Source organism: Pseudophryne corroboree, chromosome 8 (assembly GCF_028390025.1).
Source record: "Pseudophryne corroboree isolate aPseCor3 chromosome 8, aPseCor3.hap2, whole genome shotgun sequence".
NCBI lineage: Eukaryota > Metazoa > Chordata > Amphibia > Anura > Myobatrachidae > Pseudophryne > Pseudophryne corroboree.
Genome location: NC_086451.1, coordinates 299,041,814 through 299,068,605, shown reverse-complemented (window position 1 = coordinate 299,068,605; position 26,792 = coordinate 299,041,814). Strand labels below are relative to the sequence as shown.

Sequence of the window (26,792 nt, the reverse complement as noted above, 5' to 3'; positions counted from 1 at the left end):
ACCATGAGGTATAGACGGGTCCATTTGATAGTGTGGGCTGGCTCCTCCCTCTATGCCCCTCCTACCAGACTCAGTTTAGAAAATTTGCCCGGAGGAGCCGGTCACGCTTATGGATGCTCCTGAAGAGTTTTCTTATTTCCCAGGGATACAGGCTGGAGTTCCAAGAGCTCCTACCTCACAGATTCTTCAAATCAGGCTTACCAGCTTCACAAGACGCAAGTATTACTTTACAGCAGGCCATCCAAAAACTGGTATAGACTCAAGTCATTGTTCCAGTTCCACCTCATCTGCACAATAAGGGATACTATTCCAACTTGTTTGTAGTAGCGAAACTGGAAGGGTTCGGTATGACCAATTCTGAACCTCAAGTCGTTGAATCCATTCTTAAAAGTGTTCAAGTTCAAGATGGAATCTCTGAGAGCGGTGATCTCAGGTCTGGAGGAAAGGGAATTCCTTGTGTCTCTGGATATCAAGGATGCGTACCTTCACATTCCAATCTGGCCGCCTCATCAGGCTTATCTACGGTTTGCACTGCAGGACCGTCACTACCAGTTCCAGGCCCTGCCATTTGGTCTCTCCACAGCACCGAGCCTGTTTACCAAAGTGATGGCAAAGATGATGCTTCTACCCCGCAAACAGGGAGTGAACATAATTCCATACCTGGACGATCTTCTGATAAAGGCGCCGTCCAGGGAGAGGTTGCTAGACAGCATTGGTCTCTCAACCAAACTTCTCCATGATCACGGGTGGAATCTGAACCTTTCCGAAATCTCACCTAGAGCCAACTCGAAGTCTCCCATTCCTGGGAATGATTCTGGACACAGAGTCACACAAGGTGTTCCTTCCATTGGAAAAGGCACTGGTAATCCAGTCGATGGTTTGGATGTTTTGAAGCCAACCCGGACATCGGTGCATCTATGCATTCGAATTCTGGGAAAAATTATGGCCTCTTACGAGGCGCTTCAATACGGAAGGTTTCATGCAAGACCCTTCCAGCTCGATCTGTTGGACAAATGGTCCGGATCGCATCTTCACATGCACCAGAGGCTCCGTCTGTCGACAAAAGCCAGAGTCTCCCTTCTGTGGTGGCTACAGATTTCTCACCTCATCGAGGGTCGGGAGTTCGGAATTCAGGACTGGATTGTCACAACTGAGGGCCTGAGCTGACGGGAGGCAGCCTCAGTTGTAGGGGCTGAGATGTAGTGAAACCTGGGAGGTTGTATCAGACCCCTGGAAATGTAAGTTACACGTAGAGAGATTGCCCGAAGGCGTGACCACGACAACCAAGATAAAAGTCAATGATGTTTATTTGACAAACTCCATGCAACACAGCAGTAATAAAAGAGAAACGTAAAATCAGCAGTATTATACACAGTTCCTGGGTACTACAGGATGGCAATGGCCACAGGGCTCTGGTAGTATGAGACAGTTCTTATTATCCTCTAGATGGAAAGTCCTTACCAGGCCCGACTGTAGTAATGGAGATAGCTCAGGATCATATCAGCTGATGTTCCAGGGAAAGCTGGGCTGCTGTAGATAAAATGGCTGCTGTGGGTACTGGTTGGAACCAGACAGATGTAGGCACGGAGTGGATACTGGCTGGAACCAGATAAATGAAGCTTGAGAGCGATGAAATACAGATGGTAAATGAAGCTTGAGAGCGGTGAAATATTAGTACCGGTGGTAAATGGAAATCTGCAGAAATGGTACCGGCACTTTAAGAAGAGCTGATCTCTGCTGGAAGCTAAATGCTGGAAGCAGGTGAATCTGTAGCTGGAAACAGATGAGTCCCAAAGGACTGGAGAGTCAGGCTGCACCGCAGATGGTAGACTGGAGCGGGTCTCTTTAGTGGAAGCTTGGAGACAGGAACTGGAACCTGGAAAACAACCACAGGAGAGAGACAAACTGGAACTAGGTTTGACAACCAAAGCACTGACGCCTTCCTTGCTCAGGCACAGAATACTTATACCTGCAGCAAGGAAGGGATTGGCTAGGCAATTATGCAGATTTCAGTGGAGCAACGGATTGGTGGAAATGGAGCAGGTGACAGAATCCAACATGGCTGCGCCCATGCAGTCACCCGGAGGGAAAGTTGGTTTGATAATCCATGTGGAAACTTAGCAGCAATGGCGGCGCCGGCCACAGAGGACAGGAGACGCCAGACTGATGACTGCACACTAGAACCACGCGGACGACAGCGGAGGCCGCGGCTGGCATGAGGCGCCACACTGACATCCTGTACACTGAAACACAGGAACGGCGGCGGAGGCCGTGGAGGACGGGAGACGCCATTCAGGAAGTAAACATGGCGCCGCTGTGACAGCGTCTCAGGGTGACAGGAGAGGGAAGCAGAATGTGGACATCAGTATCACAGATGAAATCCGGCCCTGGAATGCTGAGCCAGCCTCAGGAGGCATGTGAAAGGCAAGTAATGGCGTCCAGATACCCGGATCGTGACAGCACCCCCCCCCCCCCCCCCTTTAGGAGTGGCCCCAGGACACTTCTTTGGCTTTTGAGGAAACTTAGAGTGGAAATTCCGGACCAAGGCAGGAGCATGGACATCAGAAGCATTGGTCCAAGAACGTTCCTCAGGACCATAGCCCTTCCAGTCAATAAGATACTGTAATTGACCGTAACGGTGACGTGAGTCCAGAATCTTGGCAACTTCATACTCAACTCCCCGTTGAGTTTGGACTTTCGGAGCCGGAGGAAGTGTAGAATGAAACCGATTCAGGATCAGCGGTTTCAACAGGGAAACATGGAATGTCCTGGGTATTTTCAAGAAGGGAGGTAACTGGAGTCTGTAAGCAACAGGATTGATGACTTGTTCAATTTTGAAAGGACCGATGTAACGAGGTGCAAACTTCATGCTGGGAACTCTTAACCTCAAATTCTTCGTGGACAACCATACACGATCACCCACCTTGAGAGCAGGAACCGTTCTACGCTTCTTATCAGCAAACTTTTTGTACCTGAACGATGCTTTGAGCAGAGCCGCTCGTACATTCTTCCAGTTGTTTGCAAACTGACGCAAGGTGATATCCACTGCTGGAACAGAAGTTGCTGGAAGCGGTTGGAATTCTGGAACTTTAGGGTGGAATCCATAGTTAGTGAAGAATGGTGTTGAAGAAGATGAGGAATGATATTGGTTGTTATGACAGAACTCGGCCCAGGGAAGTAGTTGAACCCAGTCATCTTGAGAGGAAGACACATAGATGCGGAGGAAGGCCTCCAAGTCCTGATTCACCCTCTCAGTTTGACCATTGGTCTGAGGATGGTAAGCCGTGGAAAACTTTAGTTTGACTTGGAGGACTTGACACAAACTTCGCCAGAATTTGGCTGTGAATTGTACTCCTCGATCTGAGATAATCTCTTCAGGAAGACCGTGGAGTCGGAAGATCTCTTGTATGAACACTTGAGCCAACTTGGAAGCTGACGGAAGACCGGTGAGAGGTATGAAATGGGCCATCTTGGTGAACCGGTCAACTACCACCCAGATGGTATTAAACTTGTTGCACGTAGGCAGGTCTGTAACAAAGTCCATCGACAAATGGGTCCACGGTCGACGGGGAACAGATAATGGAACCAGTTGCCCCGCAGGCGACTGGCGGGAGACTTTGTGTTGGGCACACTTTGGGCAAGAGGCGATGAACTCCATGACGTCCTTATTCAGAGTTGGCCACCAATAGGACCTAGAGATAAACTTAAGGGTCTTTTGAATGCCTGTATGTCCGGCAAAACGGGAAGCATGGGCCCAATGCATGAGATTCTTCCTTAACACCGGCTTCACAAAACTTTTCCCTGGTGGGGGCGTAGAGTCCATCCCTACCGTGGAGAATGCCAACGGATTAATAATAGGATGCTTGTCTGAAGACTCTGACTCATTTTCTTGCTCCCATGAGCGGGAAAGGGCATCGGCCTTGCGATTCTGAGAGCCCGGACAGAACTGGAGTTTAAAGTCGAACCTGGAAAAGAAAAGTGCCCATCTAGCCTGACGAGGGTTAAGACATTGTGCGCTTTTCAGATATAAAAGATTCTTGTGGTCGGTAAGTATAGTGATTGAATGAGAAGCTCCCTCCAACAGATATCTCCACTCCTCTAGAGCGAGCTTGATGGCTAGCAACTCCTGGTCGCCAATGGCATAGTTGCGTTCAGCTGGGGAGAACTTCCGGGAGAAGAAACTGCAAGGATGTAGATGGCCATCTTTAGCCCTCTGGGATAACACCGCCCCTACTCCAACGGAGGAGGCATCCACCTCTAAGATGAAAGGAGAGTCGATGTCGGGCTGTTTCAGGACTGGTGCAGAGATGAACCGTTGTTTTAATAGATGAAAAGCTTGCATAGCTTCTTCAGACCACTTGGACGGGTTAGCACCCTTCTTAGTCAATGCAGTGATAGGCGCCACAATGGTGGAAAAATCTCGTATAAACTTTCTGTAGTAATTGGCGAACCCTAAGAACCTCTGGACCCCTTTAAGGGTTAAGGGTATCGGCCAATTCTGTATTGCTTGTAGTTTCTCAGGATCCATCTCTAGTCCGGAACCGGACACAATGTAACCTAGAAACGGAATGGATTTGACTTCAAAGACACATTTCTCTAATTTGCAATAGAGATGATTGACACGAAGACGGGACAGAACCTCCTTTACCCAGAAACGATGTTCCTCTAGATTATTGGCAAAGATGAGGATATCATCTAGATAAACCACAACATGGCGGTATAAGATGTCTCTGAAGATCTAATTCACGAAATGCTGGAAGACAGCTGGAGCGTTGCTCAATCCAAAGGGCATGACGAGGTACTCATAATGTCCATCACGGGTGTTAAAGGCGGTCTTCCACTCGTCACCCTCACGGATCCGGATGAGATTGTAGGCACCCCTCAAATCCAACTTTGTAAAGATGGTTGCTCCGCTAACTCTATCGAAGAGCTCTGTAATCAGGGGTAAAGGATATCGGTTCTTGATGGTAATGTCGTTCAAACCTCTGTAGTCGATGCACGGCCGCAGACCACCATCTTTCTTCTTTACGAAAAAGAAGCCTGCGCCAGCTGGAGAAGAGGAAGGTCGGATAAAACCCTTCGCCAGGTTCTCTTTGATGTACTCCTCCATGGAGTGCGTCTCAGGCAGAGACAACGGATAAGTTCGGCCTCGAGGTGGAACCTTCCCTGGAATGAGATCAATTGGGCAGTCCCATTCTCTATGAGGAGGAAGGATATCAGCAGAAGCTTTACTGAACACATCCGTGAAGTCTTGATATGGAGGAGGTGGAACATCAGACGACCTGGAGGAGGGAAGAACAAACAGGAAGTACCTTAAACAAACATGTCTCAGCACAGGAAGGACCCCATGCCAGTATTTGCGTAGTCGTCCAGTCAATCGCTGGATTGTGGAGACAGAGCCATGGAAGGCCCAAAACCACTGGATGTGTGGCTCTTGGAATCACTAAAAAAGAAATAAATTCTGAATGAAGAACTCCCACTCTCAGACGAACTGGTAGAGTCCTTAGAGAAATAACTGCGTCAAAAATCTTACTGCCATCCACTGCAGTCAAGGAAATGGACGAGGGAAGTCTCTCGGTGGGTAGGGACCACCATTTAACATAGGCTTCAGTCATGAAATTCCCAGCTGCTCCGGAATCTAGGAGGGCAATGACGTTCCTATAACGTTGAGCAATTTGAAGCGAGACTGGGAGATTACAATCATGAGGAGGTGGAGAGGAGATCATCACTCCTAGCCGGCCCTCTCCCTGGCGAGCTAGGATTTGAAGTTTCCCGGACGTTTGGGACAGGCATTGATGGTGTGAGAAGGAGCTGCACAGTAAAGACAGAGAGACTCAGAAAGACGTCTTCGGCGCTCAGCAGGAGATAGACGGGAACGACCAATTTGCATGGGCTCATCTTTAGATGGAGACGGTTGACGAGGAGGAGGAGCAGAAGATTTTGGAGCAGATGATCTTCCACGCTCAGTTGCTCTTTCTCTGAACCATAGATCAACTTTCGTGCAGAGTGAGATTAGCTCATCTAACTTAGAAGGCAAGTCTCTGGTAGCTAACTCATCCTTAATACGCTCTGATAAGCCATGCCAGAATGCAGCATACAGGGCCTCGTCGTTCCATGCCAGTTCGGATGCCAGGATCTTGAACTGTATAAGATACTGTCCTACAGTACGCGATCCCTGGCGTAAACGGAGAATCTCAGATGAAGCTGAAGTTACCCGGCCTGGCTCGTCGAAGATACGCCTGAATGTTGTTATAAAATCAGAATAGGAAGACAGCAGGGTATCAGACTTCTCCCATAACGGTGATGCCCAGTCAAGGGCTGAGCCACTGAGAAGAGAAATAATGTAGGCAATTTTTGTACGATCACTGGGGAAATTGCCAGGTTGTAGCTCAAAGTGGATCTCACACTGGTTGAGAAATCCCCTGCAGAATCTTGGAGATCCGTCAAATTTTGCTGGCGTTGGAAGATGAAGACGTGGAGCAGAAATGGGTAAGGTGGGTGGGGTTACAGCTGGAGTCACTGTGGGTGACGCACCGGACGCGCCTGATCCACGGAGGGTTGTCTGAATCCCATCCAGCCGAGTAGAGAGATCCTGGAGACAGCGGATGATGTGGCCCTGTGCAGCCTCCTGATGTTCGAGTCTGGCTGCCAGTTCTTGTACCGGCCTGGCCGCTTGATCCTGGTCTCCGGCTCGATTAATTTGGTCAGTGCTTACTGTCACAACTGAGGGCTTGAGCTGACGGGAGGCAGCCTCAGTTGTAGGGGCTGAGATGTAGTGAAACCTGGGAGGTTGTATCAGACCCCTGGAAATGTAAGTTACACGTAGAGAGATTGCCCGAAGGCGTGACCACGACAACCAAGATAAAAGTCAATGATGTTTATTTGACAAACTCCATGCAACACAGCAGTAATAAAAGAGAAACGTAAAATCAGCAGTATTATACACAGTTCCTGGGTACTACAGGATGGCAATGGCCACAGGGCTCTGGTAGTATGAGACAGTTCTTATTATCCTCTAGATGGAAAGTCCTTACCAGGCCCGACTGTAGTAATGGAGATAGCCCAGGATCATATCAGCTGATGTTCCAGGGAAAGCTGGGCTGCTGTAGATAAAATGGCTGCTGTGGGTACTGGTTGGAACCAGACAGATGTAGGCACGGAGTGGATACTGGCTGGAACCAGTTAAATGAAGCTTGAGAGCGATGAAATACAGATGGTAAATGAAGCTTGAGAGCGGTGAAATATTAGTACCGGTGGTAAATGGAAATCTGCAGAAATGGTACCGGCACTTTAAGAAGAGCTGATCTCTGCTGGAAGCAGGTGAATCTGTAGCTGGAAACAGATGAGTCCCAAAGGACTGGAGAGTCAGGCTGCACCGCAGATGGTAGACTGGAGTGGGTCTCTTTAGTGGAAGCTTGGAGACAGGAACTGGAACCTGGAAAACAACCACAGGAGAGAGACAAACTGGAACTAGGTTTGACAACCAAAGCACTGACGCCTTCCTTGCTCAGGCACAGAATACTTATACCTGCAGCAAGGAAGGGATTGGCTAGGCAATTATGCAGATTTCAGTGGAGCAACGGATTGGTGGAAATGGAGCAGGTGACAGAATCCAACATGGCTGCGCCCATGCAGTCACCCGGAGGGAAAGTTGGTTTGATAATCCATGTGGAAACTTAGCAGCAATGGCGGCGCCGGCCACAGAGGACAGGAGACGCCAGACTGATGACTGCACACTAGAACCACGCGGACGACAGTGGAGGCCGCGGCTGGCATGAGGCGCCACTCTGACATCCTGTACACTGAAACACAGGAACGGCGGCGGAGGCCGCGGAGGACGGGAGACGCCATTCAGGAAGTAAACATGGCGCCGCTGTGACAGCGTCTCAGGGTGACAGGAGAGGGAAGCAGAATGTGGACATCAGTATCACAGATGAAATCTGGCCCTGGAATGCTGAGCCAGCCTCAGGAGGCATCTGAAAGGCAAGTAATGGCGTCCAGATACCCGGATCGTGACATGGATCCTGTTAACCATGGACGCAAGCATCAGAGGTTGGGGAGCAGTCACCCAGGGGGGTGCAGTTTCAAGGAAGATGGTCAAGTCAGGAAGTCACCCTTCCAATCAACATTCTGGAACTCGGAGCCATATACAACAACCTTCTGCAGACCTCTTATCTTCTTCAGGATTGGGCCATTCAGGTCCAGTCAGACAATGTAACGGCAGTGACATACATAAACTGACAGGGCGGAACAAAAAGCAGAGCAGCGATGTCAGAGCTGTCAAGAATTCTCCTCTGGGCAGAAAAAAACGCTGTGTCATTGTCAGCGGTCTTCATTCCGGGAGTAGAAAACTGGGAAGCAGACTTCCTCAGCAGACACGACCTGCACCCGGGGGAGTGGGGCCTTCACCCAGAAGTGTTCAGGTGCTTGACACGTCGGTGGGGATATCCACAAATCGACATGATGGCCTCTCGTCTCAACAAGAAGCTCAAGTGATATTGGCCCTCATTCCGAGTTGATCGCTCGCTAGCTGCTTTTAGCAGCAGTGCAAACGCTAAGCCGCCGCCCTCTTGGAGTGTATCTTAGCTTTGCAGAAGTGCGACCGAAAGGATCGCAAAACGGGGTTACATTTTTTTCAAGCAGTTTCAGAGTAGCTGCAGATCTACTCCTTCCTTGCGATCACTTCAGTCTGTTTAGTTCCTGTTTTGACGTCATGAACACGCCCTGCGTTCGGCCAGCCACTCCCCCGTTTCCCCAGCCACTCCTGCGTTTTTATCTGGCACGCCTTAGTGTTTTCACACACTCCCCGAAAATGGTCAGTTACCTCCCAGAAACACCCACTTCCTGTCAATCACTCAACGATCAGCAGTGCGACTGAAAAGCGTCGCTAGAGCTTGTGTAAAACTGCATCGGCTTTTGTGAAAGTACGTCGCGCGTGCGCAGTGCGCACCATACGCATGCGCAGAAGTGCCGATTTTCAGCCTGATCGCTGTGCTGCGAACAACAGCAGCTAGCGATCAACTCGGAATGACCCCCATTGTTCCAGGTCGAGAGACCCACAGGCAGTGGCGGTAGATGCTCTGACGACTCCATGGGTCTATCAGATGGTGTATGTGTTTCCTCCACTTCATCTGATCCCAAAAATTCTGAAAAGAATAAAAAGGGAAAAAGTTCAAGCAATACTCATTGCTCCAGACTGGCCAAGGAGGGCCTGATACGCGGAACTTCTGAAGATGCTCCTCGAAGATCCGTGGCCTCTACCTCTTCGCAAAGATCTTCTGCAACAGGGCCCGTTCGTCTATCAGGACTTACCGCTGCTATGTTTGACGGCATGGAAGTTGAACGGCTGATACTAGCCAGAAGAGGGCTCCCTAAAAAAAGTTATCCTGACTATGATCCAAGCGAGGAAGGGGGTAACGTCTAAACATTACCACCGTATTTGGAAGAAATACGTTTCTTGGTGTGAAAGCAGACCTTATTCTGCGGTGGAATTTCACCTGGGACGTTTCCTGTTTCTGCAGGCAGGTGTGAATGTGGGCCTAGGTCTGGGATCCATAAGGGTCCAGATTTCTGCCTTTTCCATTTTCTTTCAGAAACAATTGGCTTCTCTCCCTGAGGTCCAGACATTTTTTAAATGTGTTCTGTGCATCCAACCTTCCTTTGTGCCTCCCACCAGTGACGTGCGGTGAGCTTACCAGCTGGGGAGGCACTGGTGGCTAAACACCCCTCCCCCCCATGAGAGAAAAAAACAAGTGCAGTCCCCCCACACACCACTAACACCAGCACCAGGCTGAACCAGCCAGGGGGGGTAATGCCATAGCAGGGGAGACACTCAGTGTGGGGTCCCCCTGCCATGCCATTAAACACCATTACCAGTCAGCCCAGGGCTGGAATTCCTCGGAAAGTGGGGCCCCAAAAAAATAAAAATTGGATCCCCCCTCCTGAGCAACAACTAGCACTGGGCTGATTGCCCAGTGCTATGCCCCGCACCCCTGGTGGCGGTGTGTGCGGGGTTCATTGTTAATATTGTTCTTTACAGGTGGCCTACAGTTCCCAGCAAGCCTGCCCCAGCATGCTGGCACTTGGAGAACCACAACTGCCAGTATGCCCGGACATAAATGGCCCACTGGCACCTGTGGTCCACCTGTATAAAATAGTAATATTGTTCTTTACAGGTGGCCTACAGGTCCCAGCAAGCCTGCCCCAGCATGCTGGCACTAGGAGAACAACAAGTTCCAGGATGCCCAGACATAAAATGCACGCTGGCACCTGTAGTCCACCTGTAAATAAAATATAAAAAAAAAACCTCTACACGTTCTTTAAAAAAGTTTTATTACACTGGGTCTTCACCTGGGGGCGGCGCCCTTTAAGCTCTTTTGCATGGCCGCCGCCTTCCCAGGGCTTCCGGCGTCTTCACCTGGGGGGTGCCACCTCCCCAGGGCTTCCGGCGTCTTCACCTGGGAGGCGGCGGCCTTTAAGCTCTTTTGCATGGCCGCCGTCCCCCCAGGCTTCCAGCATCTTCACCTGGTGGGCGGCTTTTGCATAGCCGCCGCCCATCCAGGACTTCCACGGCGTCTTCCGTCTCCAGGAGCTCTTCACTGCTCCTCCTCCGCCGTCGGACTGACAGCCGCTGCCTCACGCTGACTTATATAAGTCAGCGTGAGGGGGCATGGCGATGACGCGGCGAGCTGTGATTGGCTCGCGGCGGCCATCTTAAATTTAAAAAATGATGCTGAGGCGCCCTGACTGCTGCATCCCGCCGCCGCTACCGCCGCCTGCATCTCCGCCGCATCCCGCCGCCCGCACCTCCGCCGCCCGGCCCGCCGCATCCTGCACCTCCGCCGCCACCGCCGCCCACACAGTGATTGACAGCGTATCCAGTGACGGATCCGCTGGCCAATCACTGTGGCCTCACTCACAGGGGCCTGCTTTCATAGGTTGAAAGCACGTCCCTGTATGAAAGCGGCACCTCTAATGGAGCCGCTTTCCCATGGTATTTCAATGGGCTTTTCCTGCCCATTGCTAGGCCCCGCCCGTGCCCGGCCCCCGCTCCCATATCTTTCCCCATTCAGTACGGGAGCCACCACGATCGGTGCCTCCCAAACACATTTTACACTGTATAATCATGAGTAAAATAATAAAGGAGATACTTATGTGTCATAAGTATCTTCTTTGTATTATTTTACTCATTAATGACAGGGAAGGCACTGCCTCCCCTGACTGCACGTCCCTGCCTCCCACGGCACCTTGGGATCTCAGTTTGGTGCTGCAGTTCCTCCAATCGGACTGGTTTGAACCTTTACAGGAGGTGGACGTAAAATATCTTACGTGGTGTCAAAGTCGAAAAATATCGTTATTCTCATGCCTTGTACTAATCCCATGCGCTTGCCCGCTGCACGTGCACATTCTCTCCCGTGCGTGCGCATATTCACAGTTGCGTGACGGCGCCTCCACGGACATGCACTCAAGCGCGTGGTATGTGCATTTACGGTAGGGTTTGTGTGCATCTGGCGGGCGACTCAATTGTCACATAGTAAATCCAAATAGTGTATTTTGTAGGTTATGGTCTCCTTAATAATATCAGTAAGTTTGTTTAGTGTAACTGGTTCAGGGACAGAGAAATCCATCTTTACATGATACGAAGGGTCAGACAGGTTTTGAGCAGTGGTGTTTGGTATGCAACGGTAGAGTATATTATAAGAAACATTCCGGTATTGGTTTGAGAGAAATTAATCGCTCCTGCGAATAGTTATGTCTATAAGAAGTTTATGGACATTTACTATATTTGCAGTTCATTATCCATGCGGCGGGAATCCTGAGATTCCCTCCCACCTGAGCAGTATGAAATAGTCACAGCCCACCTGTTTGAATCAACCTATGACCTTTTGTTATAATGTGAAGACAGATTCCTGTGTCCAATGAACAATGAGATTGTAGGCCCCTTTGTAGTGTACTGTATGCAGTGTATATAAGGCAGCCAGTTTGGGCCAGCTCAGTCTACTCTCCACAAAAGGTTTTCATCACTGACTAACTTGAGAGCTGGTGACCAGGACTGCGCAGCGATCATTCCCCAGTGTGTAAGTTTTTCTCTGTAACCAACTTGTTCTCTGTTTGTATTTGCCATACTATCTCTCTCTCTCTCTCTCTCTGTTATTGTTACGCTGTTGTATATTGTATATGTGTAGTTATTATGTTTAGATATTGATGTTGGTCTGTAGTGTATAAAATGTTAACTGTATTTTCCCTTTTTACATAACTAAATCTCGTTAGTAAAGGTTTTGGAACCATAGCAAGGTATTGTGTGTTTATTACATTGCTGAGAGTATTCAGAGCGTCTCAATCGCTCAAGAGGCTTTTATATAATAGAGGTTAATTAGCATTGCATTGTGTTCACATTACAAAACCAAGGTTTACAGTATAGGCTCAGCCTTTCATTGTGTTGCATACAAGGTTTACTGTGTGTCATCCTGTGAGCGTCTGCGCCGCTCGTGTTCCTCTTGTGGGCACAGCGTCCGCTACGTTAGTAGCGTAGCATTACGGTACTCGGACCGCCTATAGCGTGCTCGATACCAGCGTGTCGCTCGTGCGTCTCGACCACGGCCTAGCGTCTGCTACGCTAAGTGCGTACCCTTACGGTACCCCGTACGCCCATTGCGTACTGAGTCTCTTACCAATATATAGTGAATGTTATAAGATAAATATTTAGCTTTATCAGTGGAAGACCGTCACACTGTTGGTCCTGGCATCAGCAAAACGTGTGTCGGAGCTGGGGGCTTTGTCTCACAAGAGCCCCTGTTTCATTTTCCATGAAGACAGAGCTGAACTCAGAACTCGTCAGCAATTTCTTCTGAAAGTGGTGTCTGCGTTTCACATCAACCAACCTATCGTGGTTCCGGTTATCACCGACACTTCCGCTACTTCAAAGTCTTTGGATGTTGTGAGGGCTTTGAAGATATATGTAAAAAGGACAGCTCGTCACAGGAAGCCCGACTCACTGTTCGTACTATATGATTCCAATAAAATTGAGTGTCCTGCTTCAAAGCAGATAATTGCTCGCTGGATCAGGCTCACTATCCAGCATGCTTATTCCATGGCAGGTTTGCCGGTTCCAAAATCTGTACAGGCCCACTCTACTAGGTTGGTGGGTTCTTCTTGGACGGCTGCCCGGGGTGTCTCGGCTTTACAGCTCTGCCGACTAGATACTTGGTCTGGTTCGAACACTTTTGCTAAGTTCTACAAGTTCGATACTTTGGCCTCTGAGGATCTTCAGTTTGGTCAGTCAGTTCTGCAGGATCCTCAGCACTCTCCCACCCGGTTTTGGAGCTTTGGTACATCCACATGGTACTAAATGGAACCCCAGTATCCTCTAGGACGTAAGAAAATATAGGATTTTAATTACCTTCTGGTAAATCCTTTTCTCGTAGTCCGTAGAGGACACTGGGCGCCCGCCTGGTGCTTCGTTCTTCCTGCACTATTACTTGGTTAAGTATTGTTGGTTCAGCTGTTGCTGTTCCTGTTTAAAGTTGGGTTAGCATTGCTATCCTCTGTTTGTGTGTGCTGGTTCGGAAACTCACCACTGTCTTTATCTATCCTTCTCTCAAAGTATGTCCGCGTCCTCGGGCACAGTTTCCTAGACTGAGTCTGGTAGGAGGGGCATAGAGGGAGGAGCCAGCCTACACTATCAAATTCTTAAAGTGTCCATGGCTCCTAGTGGATCCGTCTATACCCCATGGTACTAAATGGAACCCCAGTATCCTCTACGGACTACGAGAAAAGTATTTACCGGTAGGTAATTAAAATCCTATTTTCATTTCAGAAGTTTAGCGAAGGAATGGATATGCACAGAAGGGGCCTTATCTAAGAATAACTGCTCATATACCCTCAATGATAATACACTGCTCAAAAAAATAAAAGGAATACTAAAATAACACATCCTAGATCTGAATAAATGAAATATTCTTATTAAATACTTTGTTCTTTACATAGTTGAATGTGCTGACAACAAAATCACACAAAAATTATCAATGGAAATCAATTTATTAACCCATGGAGGTCTGGATTTGGAATCACACTCAAAATTAAAGTGGAAAAACACACTACAGGCTGATCCAACTTTGATGTAATGTCCTTAAAAAAAGTCAAAATGAGGCTCAGTAGTATGTGTGGCCTCCATGTGCCTGTATGACTTCCCTACAATGCCTGGGCATGCTCCTGATGAGGTGGCGGATGGTCTCCTGAGGGATCTCCTCCCAGACCTGGACTAAACCATCCGCCAACTCCTGGACAGTCTGTGGTGCAACGTGGCGTTGGTGGATGGAGCGAGACATGATGTCCTAGATGTGCTCAATTGGATTCAGGTCTGGGGAACGGGCGGGCAGTCCATAGCATCAATGCCTGACACACTCCAGCCACATGAGGTCTAGCATTGTCTTGCATTAGGAGGAACCCAGGGCCAACCGCACCAGCATATGGTCTCACAAGGGGTCTGAGGATCTCATCTCGGTACCTAATGGCAGTCAGGCTACCTCTGGCGAGCACATGGAGGGCTGTGCGGCCCCCAAAGAAATGCCACCCCACGCCATTACTGACCCACTGCCAAACCGGTCATGCTGGAGGATGTTGCAGGCAGCAGAACGTTCTCCTTGGCGTCTCCAGACTCTGTCACGTCTGTCACGTGCTCAGTGAGAGCCTGCTTTCATCTGTGAAGAGCACAGGGCGCCAGTGGTGAATTTGCCAATCTTGGTGTTCTCTGGCAAATGCCAAACGTCCTGCACGGTGTTGGGCTGTAAGCACAACCCCCACCTGTGGACGTCGGGCCCTCATACCACCGTCATGGAGTCTGTTTCTGATCATTTGAGTAGACACATGCACATTTGTGGCTTGCTGGAGGTCATTTTGCAGGGCTCTGGCAGTGCTCCTCCTGTTCCTCCTTGCACAAAGGCGGAGGTAGCGGTCCTGCTGCTGGGTTGTTGCCCTCCTACGGCCTCCTCCACGTCTCCTGATGTACTGGCCTGTCTCCTGGTAGCGCCTCCATGCTCTGGACACTACGCTGACAGACACAGCAAACCTTCTTGTCACAGCTCGCATTGATGTGCCATCCTGGATGAGCTGCACTACCTGAGCCACTTGTGTGGGTTGTAGACTCCGTCTCATGCTACCACTAAAGTGAAAGCACCGCCAGCTTTCAAAAGTGACCAAAACATCAGCCAGAAAGCATAGGAGCTGAGGAGTGGTCAGTGGTCACCACCTGCAGAACAACTCCTTTATTGGGGGTGTCTTGCTAATTGCCTATAATTTCCACCTGTTGTCTATTCCATTTGCACAACAGCATGTGAAATTGATTGTCAATCAGTGTTGCTTCCTAAGTGGACAGTTTGATTTCACAGAAGTGTGATTGACTTGGAGTTACATTGTGTTGTTTAAGTGTTCCCTTTATTTTGTTGAGCAGTGTATATCCAATGTATACAAGGTGTTATAATGATCATATGTCATCTCTGTTTATTTATGCCACATCATATATTTGCAAAAAAACTCACTCCAATTGACCTAATTACAATAGGTGAGCATTAAATAGGGGTTAATTTCCCCATGAGTAAATTTTTGATGCAATGAGAGAGATCATATAAAGCTTATTTTCACCATATAATATATTCTGGCATGATAAATCCCCGCTCCAATCAACCTAATTACAATAGATAGAAATTAAAAGAACTTGCTTTCCTCATAAATAGACTTTAAGTATAATGAGAACTGGCTACAAAAGACATCTCAGGTGCCAAGGAAATCTACAACCAGATCAATGCCCCTCGTATAACACAGACAGTATGTAGGGAGAAATCAGAGGGTTAAATAAAACAAGAAATATAAAGGCATCAACACACATTCCTAGCTACACATTATTTAACTCCACAGTGTCGTTGAGGCCATATGGCACCAAAGTGTACTGTTCAGATGATATATCCAAAAAGCCTCCCTCTTACATAATCTATTAAACCTATTGCGACCCCTATTTGTGCATTTCTATTGCTTTAACTGTGATTTTTCTATTCAAATCTGACTGCTGACACTGGAAGACATGACTCGAGAGAGAATGTGTCTTGATACTTTTATTAATATTACGGAAATGCTCCATAAATCGTATGTGGAATGTGCGTGTTGTTCTCCCGATATATTGTTTATCATGTAAATGACAAACGTGGATCTGCAATTGAGAAAATTCCTTATTTTAAAGGTTTCTGCAGTAGTAAAAGACACAAATTCAATCGTCTTTTTCATTGCATGTATACAAGTATTATACTGGATGGGGTTTTTGGAGTCTGCACTGGACCAGATTGTACATTACTTGATACATAATTATAATACCATTAAAGTAAGAATTTTGACCAACATATAGCTGCCAACTTCGCCTAAAAAAGCTTTTGGGGCAGAACAGGGTTGGCGGTGCTCCCGGACATTATTTCAGAAGAAACTATTTGGAGGTTGTTTTGCAAAGAAGCAAAAGAAAGACTGTTTGGTATGTCTCTCTGGGGCACACTTTATTTAAATTGACTGAATAATGAAGTTATGAAACCATAGATTGTATATGAAACATTAAAACTTAACTTTTAATATATTCTACAGACGAAAAAAATATATAATAATAATAATGTAAGGAAAAAAATTAATTAATTAGTAATGTAAGGAAAAAAGTGTTGCTGTATAAATCAGCAAAATAGGTTAAAACAAGTATTAAATAGCATATGTAGATAACGATATAGTGATATGTCACTCGCTAAGTTAAAAGTGGGTGGCATAATAAAAACAATTTGAAAAAAAAAAAAAAAAGTGGGTGGCAGAAGGTTTGTCTATACACCCACTGGATTTTAAGCGAGTATTACTGTTAGACATTTGTCCAGTGCGAAAATAGAAATTCTTGTTATCTCTATCAATTTATGATTGGATAAACAAATGTATATTTCATATGAGAGATACAAGAAAAAACGGCTTTTATATCACCGGACTCCTATTAAAGTGGTCAGCTGTAATGTGTATTCTGCAATGTTAACTTGCAAATAAGTTTTGCTGATCGACAAAAGGTATATACCTTAATAAGACTACAGTACTGTCACGATCCAGGTAATTCTTTATCAGTATTTACCTTCCAAATGTCTCCTGAGACTGTCCCAGTGTTCCAAGCCTGGATTCCATCTGCACTGTCTGTGTGCAGGACGCTGCATCTCATTGTCTCTAATCTCCTTACTGTGATTCTGGCAGCATCAGGGTTAAGTTTCACATGCAAGTTACAAACAATCTTTCCCTCCAAAAGCTAACATGGGCGCAGCCATGTTTTCCTAATCACATGATACCTTTCAGCCTATCAGCTGCACTCTGCTCTCAGCCTGATTACCCAGCAGCTGCACTCTGGTCTCTGGTTAATCAGCCAGCCAATCCCTGTTTCCCAGCTGGTATAAATATCTTGTTCCTGGGGAGGAAAGATGTCAGTGCTTCTATTGTCTTCAGTGATTCCAGTGTGCAGTTCTTCCATGGACTTTCTCTGCTGTACAGCCTGACTCTGCAGTGTCTACATTGCTCCCTGTGACTGGCAGTTACCTGAGACCGGCTTCCAGCTTCTAGCTTCCAGCGGTGCTCTGCCCTGCCAGTAACCATCGGTGTTCCGCCATCGATCCCCAGTAACCATCGGTGTTCCGCCATCGATCCCAAGTCTCCATCGGTGTTTCGCCATCGATCCCAAGTCACCATCGGTGCTCCGCCATCGATCCCAAGTCTCCATCGGTGCTCCGCCATCGATCCCAAGTCTCCATCGGTGCTCCGCCATCGATCCCAAGTCTCCATCGGTGCTCCGCCATCGATCCCAAGTATCCATCGGTGCTCCGCCATCGATCCCAAGTCACCATCGGTGTTCCATCATCGATCCCAAGTATTTCTCTGAACTGTGATTCCTGTTACCTGTACCAAGTCATCCGTATTCCTCTGAACTGTGTTTAATAAACCTTTGAACTTTCCTTCGTTGTCTTGGTCACGCCTTCGGGCATTTGTTCTAAAGGTTCCCTGCTTGTCTAAGAACCCTGTACTGCCTCCCAGGTACACATATACCTCAGCCCCTACAACTGAGGCTTCCCCCTGGTCAGCACCAGCCCTCGGTTGTGACAAGTACCCAGTATTCCCAGAGGGTCACCCTTTCTGGTACTGACCGGGCCCAATGCTGCTTGGCTTCCAAGATCAGACGAGATCGGGCAGATCCAGCATGGTATGACTGTAGAAAATATAGTAAATACCTCTCAGCATAGGAAATAGCTGCTACTTTAAGCAAGTTGTAGTTCCGTGATCAGGAAAATGGTGTTATCTATAGCCAATTAATGGCCCTAGAGAAAACCCCCCATAATTTTCAGGGGAACCAAAATATGGAGAAATTATTCACAGAGGAAATCCTCCACCTAAGAATTGTGGTGAGGAACACATACAAGATTCACCTCGAACGAATTATGGTGAGGCAAATATAGTAATGGTATGTCACAATTAATGTGATGGAATTGTGGTAGACAATCTTGCAGAATACCATATGATGAATCTTGTATAAAAATTGACATTGATTGTTGTATGAAGCTGTCTAAGCAGCACACTATCTCAATGTAACGAGATACAGTTATTTTTAAATAGTTGCCACAATACAAGGTTGCTAAGTATAATGTGAAAATAATAATTCATGTAACAACATGACAATACACTTGGAATACACCACTTGGGCTGCAAAGGCAGCTAACTGTTCAATCATACAAACAATTTGACATAAAATGTTGCATAAAGATGTCTGAGCAGCACAATGTCTTCTTGTATACAGATGCAATTGTTTTTAAATAGACCACATGGGCTGCAAGAAGCAGCTGACTTCTATCGCTGAAAGATACAATTATTTATATATAATTGTCACAATAACAAATTGCTGAAAATATTGCAGAAATGCTGACTCAAATCTCAACATAAGATTTTTTTAAGAAATTCAATATTAGATCCAGCACATACGCTGCGAAAGCAGCTGATAATCTGTCTACAAATAAATAAATTCATATAGAATCCAATTATGTTTAGAAAATAATCACAGTTAATGAGAACAGATTATCAATAAATAAGCACTGCTCTGTTAATATATGGGTGAAAGCTCTCCTGCAGTCAGGATGCCTGAAATCAAAGATAAATGCCTGACTATATTGGTGAAGCTAGTGATAGAAATAATTAATTATTAGAGTGATTAAAAAGTTATTTGTAGCACCTGTAAATTGACAGCTGACAATACAATTCCCTGCACTGGATAAGTGCCATGTATATGTGCACTGTGTCCAAGGATTAATTTATTGCACTAATTGACAGCTGAAAGATGGTTACCATGCACTGGGTGAATACCCTGTATATGTGTGAGGTAACCAGGGAAACGTCAGGCAATTATTATTCCCGGCATGAGTGTTGCCGGGGAAACGATCCGTGCAACATGCATAGAATAGGGCAGCTTCTCCCTTGTACCTGCGCTGGGCACACAGGGAGAAAACTGACCAGGAGGCTTTGATCCGCTGCAGGGAGCGGTGTTATACTTGCGGCGTGTGCTGGAGGGAGTCCGCCCATCGGAGCCCCGTTGCGTAGGTCCCGGAAGTCAGGTGCCGGACCGGAAGTGACGCGCGTTTCGCTGGGAGGAGCTTGTTCACATGACGATCATGTGAACAAGCTCCTCCCAGCGAAACGCGCATCACTTCCGATGGGCGGACTCCCTCCAGCACACGCCGCAAGTATAACACCGCTCCCTGGAGGTCCTCTAGTCCTCCTACACGGTATACCTGGTTTTCCAGACTAGACTAGTACATGAATATGGAAGATGTATTATTGAGCGCTGGAGACAGATGCTCAGAGTTTATTGCTATGTGGATACCTTGGATAGAATATAAGACCTCTGAGTCATATAAGACTTATATTTCTCTAACGTCCTAGTGGATGCTGGGCACTCCGAAAGGACCATGGGGAATAGCGGGCTCCGAAGGAGGCTGGGCATTCTAGAAAGATTTAGGTCTACCTGGTGTGCACTGGCTCCTCCCACTATGACCCTCCTCCAAGCCTCAGTTAGATTTTGTGCCCGGCCGAGGTTGGATGCACACTAGGGGCTCTCCTGAGCTCTTAGAAGAAAGATAGTCTTAGGTTTATTATTTTCAGTGAGACCTGCTGGCAACAGGCTCTCTGCAGCGAGGGACTAAGGGGAGAAGAAGCGAACTCGCCTGCTTGCAGCCGGATTGGGCTTCTTAGGCTACTGGACACCATTAGCTCCAGAGGGATCGACCGCAGGCCCAGCCTTGATGTTCGGTCCCGGAGCCGCGCCGCCGTCCCCCTTACAGAGCCAGAAGCAAGAAAGATGGTCCGGAAAATCGGCGGCATGAAGACATCAGTCTTCACCAAGGTAGCGCACAGCACTGCAGCTGTGCGCCATTGCTCCTCTCACACTTCACACTCCGGTCACTGAGGGTGCAGGGCGCTGGGGGGGGGGGCGCCCTGAGGCAGCAATAAAAACACCTTGGCTGGCAAAAATACCTCAATATATAGCCCCAGGGGCTATATGTGAGGTAAATACCCCTGCCAGATTCCATAAAAAAGTGGGAGAATAGGCAGCGGAAAAGGGGCGGAGCTATCTCCCTCAGCACACTGGGCGCCATTTTCCCTCACAGTTCCGCTGGAAGGAAGCTCCCTGGCTCTCCCCTGCAGACTACTCTACAGAAAAGGGTAAAAAAGAGAGAGGGGGGGCATTTAATTTGGCACAGTATATAGTTATATTAAAAAGCAGCTATAAGGGACATAACTCAGTTAGTCCCTGCCTTATATAGCGCTCTGGTGTGTGCTGGCATACTCTCACTCTGTCCCCCCAAAGGGCTTTTGTGGGTCCTGTCCTCTATATAGAGCATTCCCTGTGTGTGTGGAGTGTGTCGGTACGGCTGTGTCGACATGTTTGATGAGGATAATGAGGTGGAGGCGGAGCAGATGCCTTTAGAAGGGATGTCACCCCCTGGGGGGCAGACACCTGAGTGGATGTGCTTATGGAAAGAAATTAGTGCACGTATAGACTCATTACATAAGAAATTTGACGACATGCCGACTGCGGGACAGCCGAGTTCTCAGCTCGTGCCTGTCCAGGTGTCTCAAAAGTCATCAGGGGCTCTGAAACGCCCGCTATCTCAGATGGCACAAGTAGATGTCGACACGGATACTGACACCAGTGTCGACGACGATGAGTCAAATTTAATGCCCATTAAGGCCATTCACTGCATGATTGAGGCAATGAAAGAGGTGTTAAATATCTCTGATTTACATCCAGGTACCACAAAAAAGGGTATTATGTTTGGGGAGAAAAAACTACCTGTAGTTTTTCCCCTGTCAGATGAATTAAATGAAGTGTGTGAAGAAGCGTGGGCTTCCCCTGATAAGAAATTGGTAATTCCTAAGAAGGTACTAATGGCGTTCCCTTTCCCGCCAGAGGATAGGTTACGTTGGGAAACACCTCCTAGGGTGGATAAAGCGCTCACACGTTTGTCTAAAAAGGTGGCACTACCGTCTCAGGATACGGCCGCCCTTAAGGAACCTGCTGATAGAAAGCAGGAGGCGATCCTGAAGTCTGTATATACACACTCAGGCATTATACTTAGACCAGCTATTGCGTCAGCATGGATGTGCAGTGCTGCCGCTGCGTGGTCGGATAAACTGTCACCCAGCAGGTGATAATCAAGGTACCCCTACTTCAACAAGGCCGGGGTTACTATTCCACACTATTTGTGGTGCCGAAACCGGACGGTTCGGTGAGACCCATTTTAAATTTGAAATCCTTGAACACATACATAAAAAAATTCAAGTTCAAGATGGAATCGCTCAGGGCGGTTATTGCAAGCCTGGAGGAGGGGGATTACATGGTATCCCTGGACATCAAGGATGCTTACCTGCATGTCCCCATTTACCATCCTCACCAGGAGTACCTCAGATTTGTGGTACAGGATTGCCATTACCAATTCCAGACGCTGCCGTTTGGACTCTCCACGGCACCGAGGGTATTTACCAAGGTTATGGCGGAAATGATGATACTCCTTCGAAAAAAGGGAGTTTTAATTATCCCATACTTGGACGATCTCCTAATAAAGGCACGATCCAAGGAACAGTTGTTAGTGGGAGTGGCACTATCTCAGGAAGTGCTGCGCCAGCACGGCTGGATTCTGAATATCCCAAAGTCACAGCTGGTCCCGACGACACGTCTAATGTTCCTGGGAATGATTCTGGACACAGTCCAGAAAAAAGTGTTTCTCCCGGAGGAGAAAGCCAGGGAGTTGTCTACTCTAGTCAGAGACCTCCTAAAACCAAAACAGGTATCGGTGCATCACTGCACGCGGGTCCTGGGAAAGATGGTAGCTTCTTACGAAGCAATTCCATTCGGCAGATTCCATGCCAGGATTTTTCAGTGGGACCTGTTGGACAAGTGGTCCGGATCGCATCTTCAGATGCATCGCTTGATAACCCTGTCCCCAAGAACCAGGGTGTCTCTTCTGTGGTGGCTGCAGAGTGCTCATCTTTTGGAGGGCCGCAGATTCGGCATACAGGACTGGGTCCTGGTGACCACGGATGCCAGCCTACGAGGCTGGGGGGCAGTCACAAAGGGAAGAAACTTCCAAGGACTATGGTCAAGTCAGGAGACTTCCCTTCACATAAATATTCTGGAACTAAGGGCCATTTACAATGCCCTAAGTCAAGCAAAATCCCTGCTCCTACACCAGCCGGTGCTGATCCAGTCAGACAACATCACGGCAGTCGCCCATGTGAATCGACAGGGCGGCACAAGAAGCAGGATGGCAATGGCAGAAGCCACAAGGATTCTCCGATGGGCGGAAAATCATGTACTAGCACTGTCAGCAGTGTTCATCCCGGGAGTGGACAACTGGGAAGCAGACTTTCTCAGCAGGCACGACCTCCACCCGGGAGAGTGGGGACTTCATCCAGAAGTTTTCCAAATGATTGTAAATCAGTGGGGTCGTCCACAGGTGGACATGATGGCGTCCCGCCTAAACAAAAAACTAGAGAGGTATTGCGCCAGGTCAAGAGACCCTCAGGCGATAGCTGTGGACGCTCTAGTGACACCGTGGGTGTACCAGTCAGTTTATGTGTTCCCTCCTCTACCTCTCATACCAAAGGTATTGAGAATAATAAGAAAGCGAGGTGTAAACACAATTCTCGTGGTTCCGGATTGGCCAAGAAGAGCGTGGTACCCGGAACTTCAAGAGATGATCTCAGAGGACCCGTGGTCTCTGCCGCTCAGACAAGACCTGCTACAGCAGGGGCCCTGTCTGTTAAAAGACTTACCGCGGCTGCGTTTGACGGCATGGCGGTTGAACGCCGGATCCTGAAGGAAAAGGGCATTCCGGAGGAAGTCATTCCTACGCTTATTAAAGCTAGGAAAGAGGTTACAGCAAAGCATTATCACCGCATATGGCGGAAGTATGTTGCATGGTGTGAGGCCGAAAAGGCCCCAACAGAGGAATTTCAACTAGGTCGTTTTCTGCATTTCCTGCAAGCAGGAGTGAATATGGGCCTAAAACTAGGCTCCATTAAAGTACAGATCTCGGCTCTGTCGATTTTCTTTCAAAAAGAACTAGCTTCAGTACCTGAAGTTCAGACATTTGTGAAAGGAGTGCTGCATATTCAGCCCCCATTTGTGCCTCCTGTGGCACCTTGGGATCTCAACGTGATGTTGAGTTTCTTAAAATCACATTGGTTTGAGCCACTAAAAACCGTGGATCTGAAATATCTCACGTGGAAAGTGGTCATGTTATTGGCTTTGGCTTCAGCCAGGCGTGTGTCAGAATTGGCGGCTTTATCATGTAAAAGCCCTTATCTGATTTTCCATATGGATAGGGCAGAATTGAGGACTCGTCCCCAATTTCTCCCAAAGGTGGTGTCAGCGTTTCACCTGAACCAGCCTATTGTGGTGCCTGCGGCTACTAGGGACTTGGAGGACTCCAAGTTGCTAGACGTTGTCAGGGCCCTGAAAATATATGTTTCCAGGACGGCTGGAGTCAGAAAATCTGACTCGCTGTTTATCCTGTATGCACCCAACAAGCTGGGTGCACCTGCTTCTAAGCAGACTATTGCTCGCTGGATTTGTAGTACAATTCAGCTTGCTCATTCTGTGGCAGGCCTGCCACAGCCAAAATCTGTAAATGCCCATTCCACTAGGAAGGTGGGCTCATCTTGGGCGGCTGCCCGAGGGGTCTCGGCTTTACAACTTTGCCGAGCAGCTACTTGGTCAGGGGCAAACACGTTTGCAAAATTCTACAAATTTGATACCCTGGCTGAGGAGGACCTAGAGTTCTCTCATTCGGTGCTGCAGAGTCATCCGCACTCTCCCGCCCGTTTGGGAGCTTTGGTATAATCCCCATGGTCCTTTCGGAGTTCCCAGCATCCACTAGGACGTTAGAGAAAATAAGAATTTACTCACCGGTAATTCTATTTCTCGTAGTCCGTAGTGGATGCTGGGCGCCCATCCCAAGTGGGGTTTATCTGCAATACTTGTACATAGTTATTGTTAACTAAATCGGGTTATTGTTGAGCCATCTGTTGAGAGGCTCAGTTGTTTCATACTGCTAACTGGGATTCATATCACGAGTTGTACGGTGTGATTGGTGTGGCTGGTATGAGTCTTACCCGGGATTCAAAATCCTTCCTTATTGTGTACGCTCGTCCGGGCACAGTGTCCTAACTGAGGCTTGGAGGAGGGTCATAGTGGGAGGAGCCAGTGCACACCAGGTAGTCCTAAATCTTTGTAGAGTGCCCAGCCTCCTTCGGAGCCCGCTATTCCCCATGGTCCTTTTCGGAGTGCCCAGCATCCACTACGGACTACGAGAAATAGAATTACCGGTGAGTAAATTCTTATTTTCCTCTGTGAAATGAAGCGGGTGGTGGGGGTCACTTTGTTGTTCGCTATTTGGCATGGACCCCGGACCAATATGTTTAAATCTATCGGTTCATTACACATATTCTTTCCTCCTTCTTTCAGCATGCTCGGCTCAGTCACCTTTCTCCTCTATTGTTTTCTTTTTCTCGTCCTATATCTATGTTCTATCATGTTTCTTAGTTCAAAAATGTTAGCGCAGACTTTAGACATATTGAACACTCGGCTACTATTTTGTTTATGCTCAAATTTGTCACTTTATTATGCTGTTGATTGATATTTATACGTGTTAACAAGCTGTTATAAGTCTGTATTCGTTTCAATAAAAACAGATTATACAAAAAAAAAAATAACACTGCTCCCTGCAGCGGATCAAAGCCTCCTGGTCAGTTTTCTCCCTGTGTGCCCAGCGCAGGTACAAGGGAGAAGCTGCCCTATTCTGTGCATGTTGCACGGATCGTTTCCCCGGCAACACTCATGCCGGGAATAATAATTGCCTGACGTTTCCCTGGTTACCTCACACATATACAGGGTATTCACCCAGTGCATGGTAACCATCTTTCAGCTGTCAATTAGTGCAATAATTCAATCCTTGCACATATACATGGCACTTATCCAGTGCAGGGAATTGTATTGTCAGCTGTCAATTTACAGGTGCTACAAATAACTTTTTAATCATTCTAATAATTAATTATTTCTATCACTAGCTTCACCAATATAGTCAGGCATTTATCTTTGATTTCAGGCATCCTGACTGCAGGAGAGCTTTCACCCATATATTAACAGAGCAGTGCTTATTTATTGATAATCTGTTCTCATTAACTGTGATTATTTTCTAAACATAATTGGATTCTATATGAATTTATTTATTTGTAAACAGATTATCAGCTGCTTTCACAGCGTATGTGCTGGATCTAATATTGAATTTCTTAAAAAAATCTTATGTTGAGATTTGAGTCAGCATTTCTGCAATATTTTCAGCAATTTGTTATTGTGACAATTATATATAAATAATTGTATCTTTCAGCGATAGAAGTCAGCTGCTTCTTGCAGCCCATGTGGTCTATTTAAAAACAATTGCATCTGTATACAAGAAGACATTGTGCTGCTCAGACATCTTTATGCAACATTTTATGTCAAATTGTTTGTATGATTGAACAGTTAGCTGCCTTTGCAGCCCAAGTGGTGTATTCCAAGTGTATTGTCATGTTGTTACATGAATTATTATTTTCACATTATACTTAGCAACCTTGTATTGTGGCAACTATTTAAAAATAACTGTATCTCGTTACATTGAGATAGTGTGCTGCTTAGACAGCTTCATACAACAATCAATGTCAATTTTTATACAAGATTCATCATATGGTATTCTGCAAGATTGTCTACCACAATTCCATCACATTAATTGTGACATACCATTACTATATTTGCCTCACCATAATTCGTTCGAGGTGAATCTTGTATGTGTTCCTCACCACAATTCTTATGTGGAGGATTTCCTCTGTGAATAATTTCTCCATATTTTGGTTCCCCTGAAAATCATGGGGGGTTTTCTCTAGGGCCATTAATTGGCTATAGATAACACCATTATCCTGATCACGGAAATACAACTTGCTTAAAGTAGCAGCTATTTCTCTGGCTGGGTCCACAGGATTATCCACAGGATAACATTGGGATATTGTCGAGCGACAGCGAAAATGGCACCAACACGGTCACGAGCTTTCTGGCCTCCCAGGATGCATTGGGGCCTCCACTATATAGTCCCGCCCACTGATTCAGTCAGATCAGTTTTTTGCTTGGTGCGGCAGGAAGCCGCATGGTCACAGGGCTGCTGTGA

General features: G+C 47.2%; 1 protein-coding gene and 1 pseudogene across 1 annotated transcript in view; one reads left to right on the top strand and one right to left on the bottom strand.

Annotated features, from left to right (window-relative positions):
- Window positions 1-26,792, top strand: part of AKAP14 (A-kinase anchoring protein 14) — a 90,593-nt gene that overhangs the window by 5,760 nt on the left and 58,041 nt on the right. The window lies entirely within an intron of this gene.
- Window positions 18,142-18,261, bottom strand: LOC134950027 (5S ribosomal RNA; annotated as a pseudogene).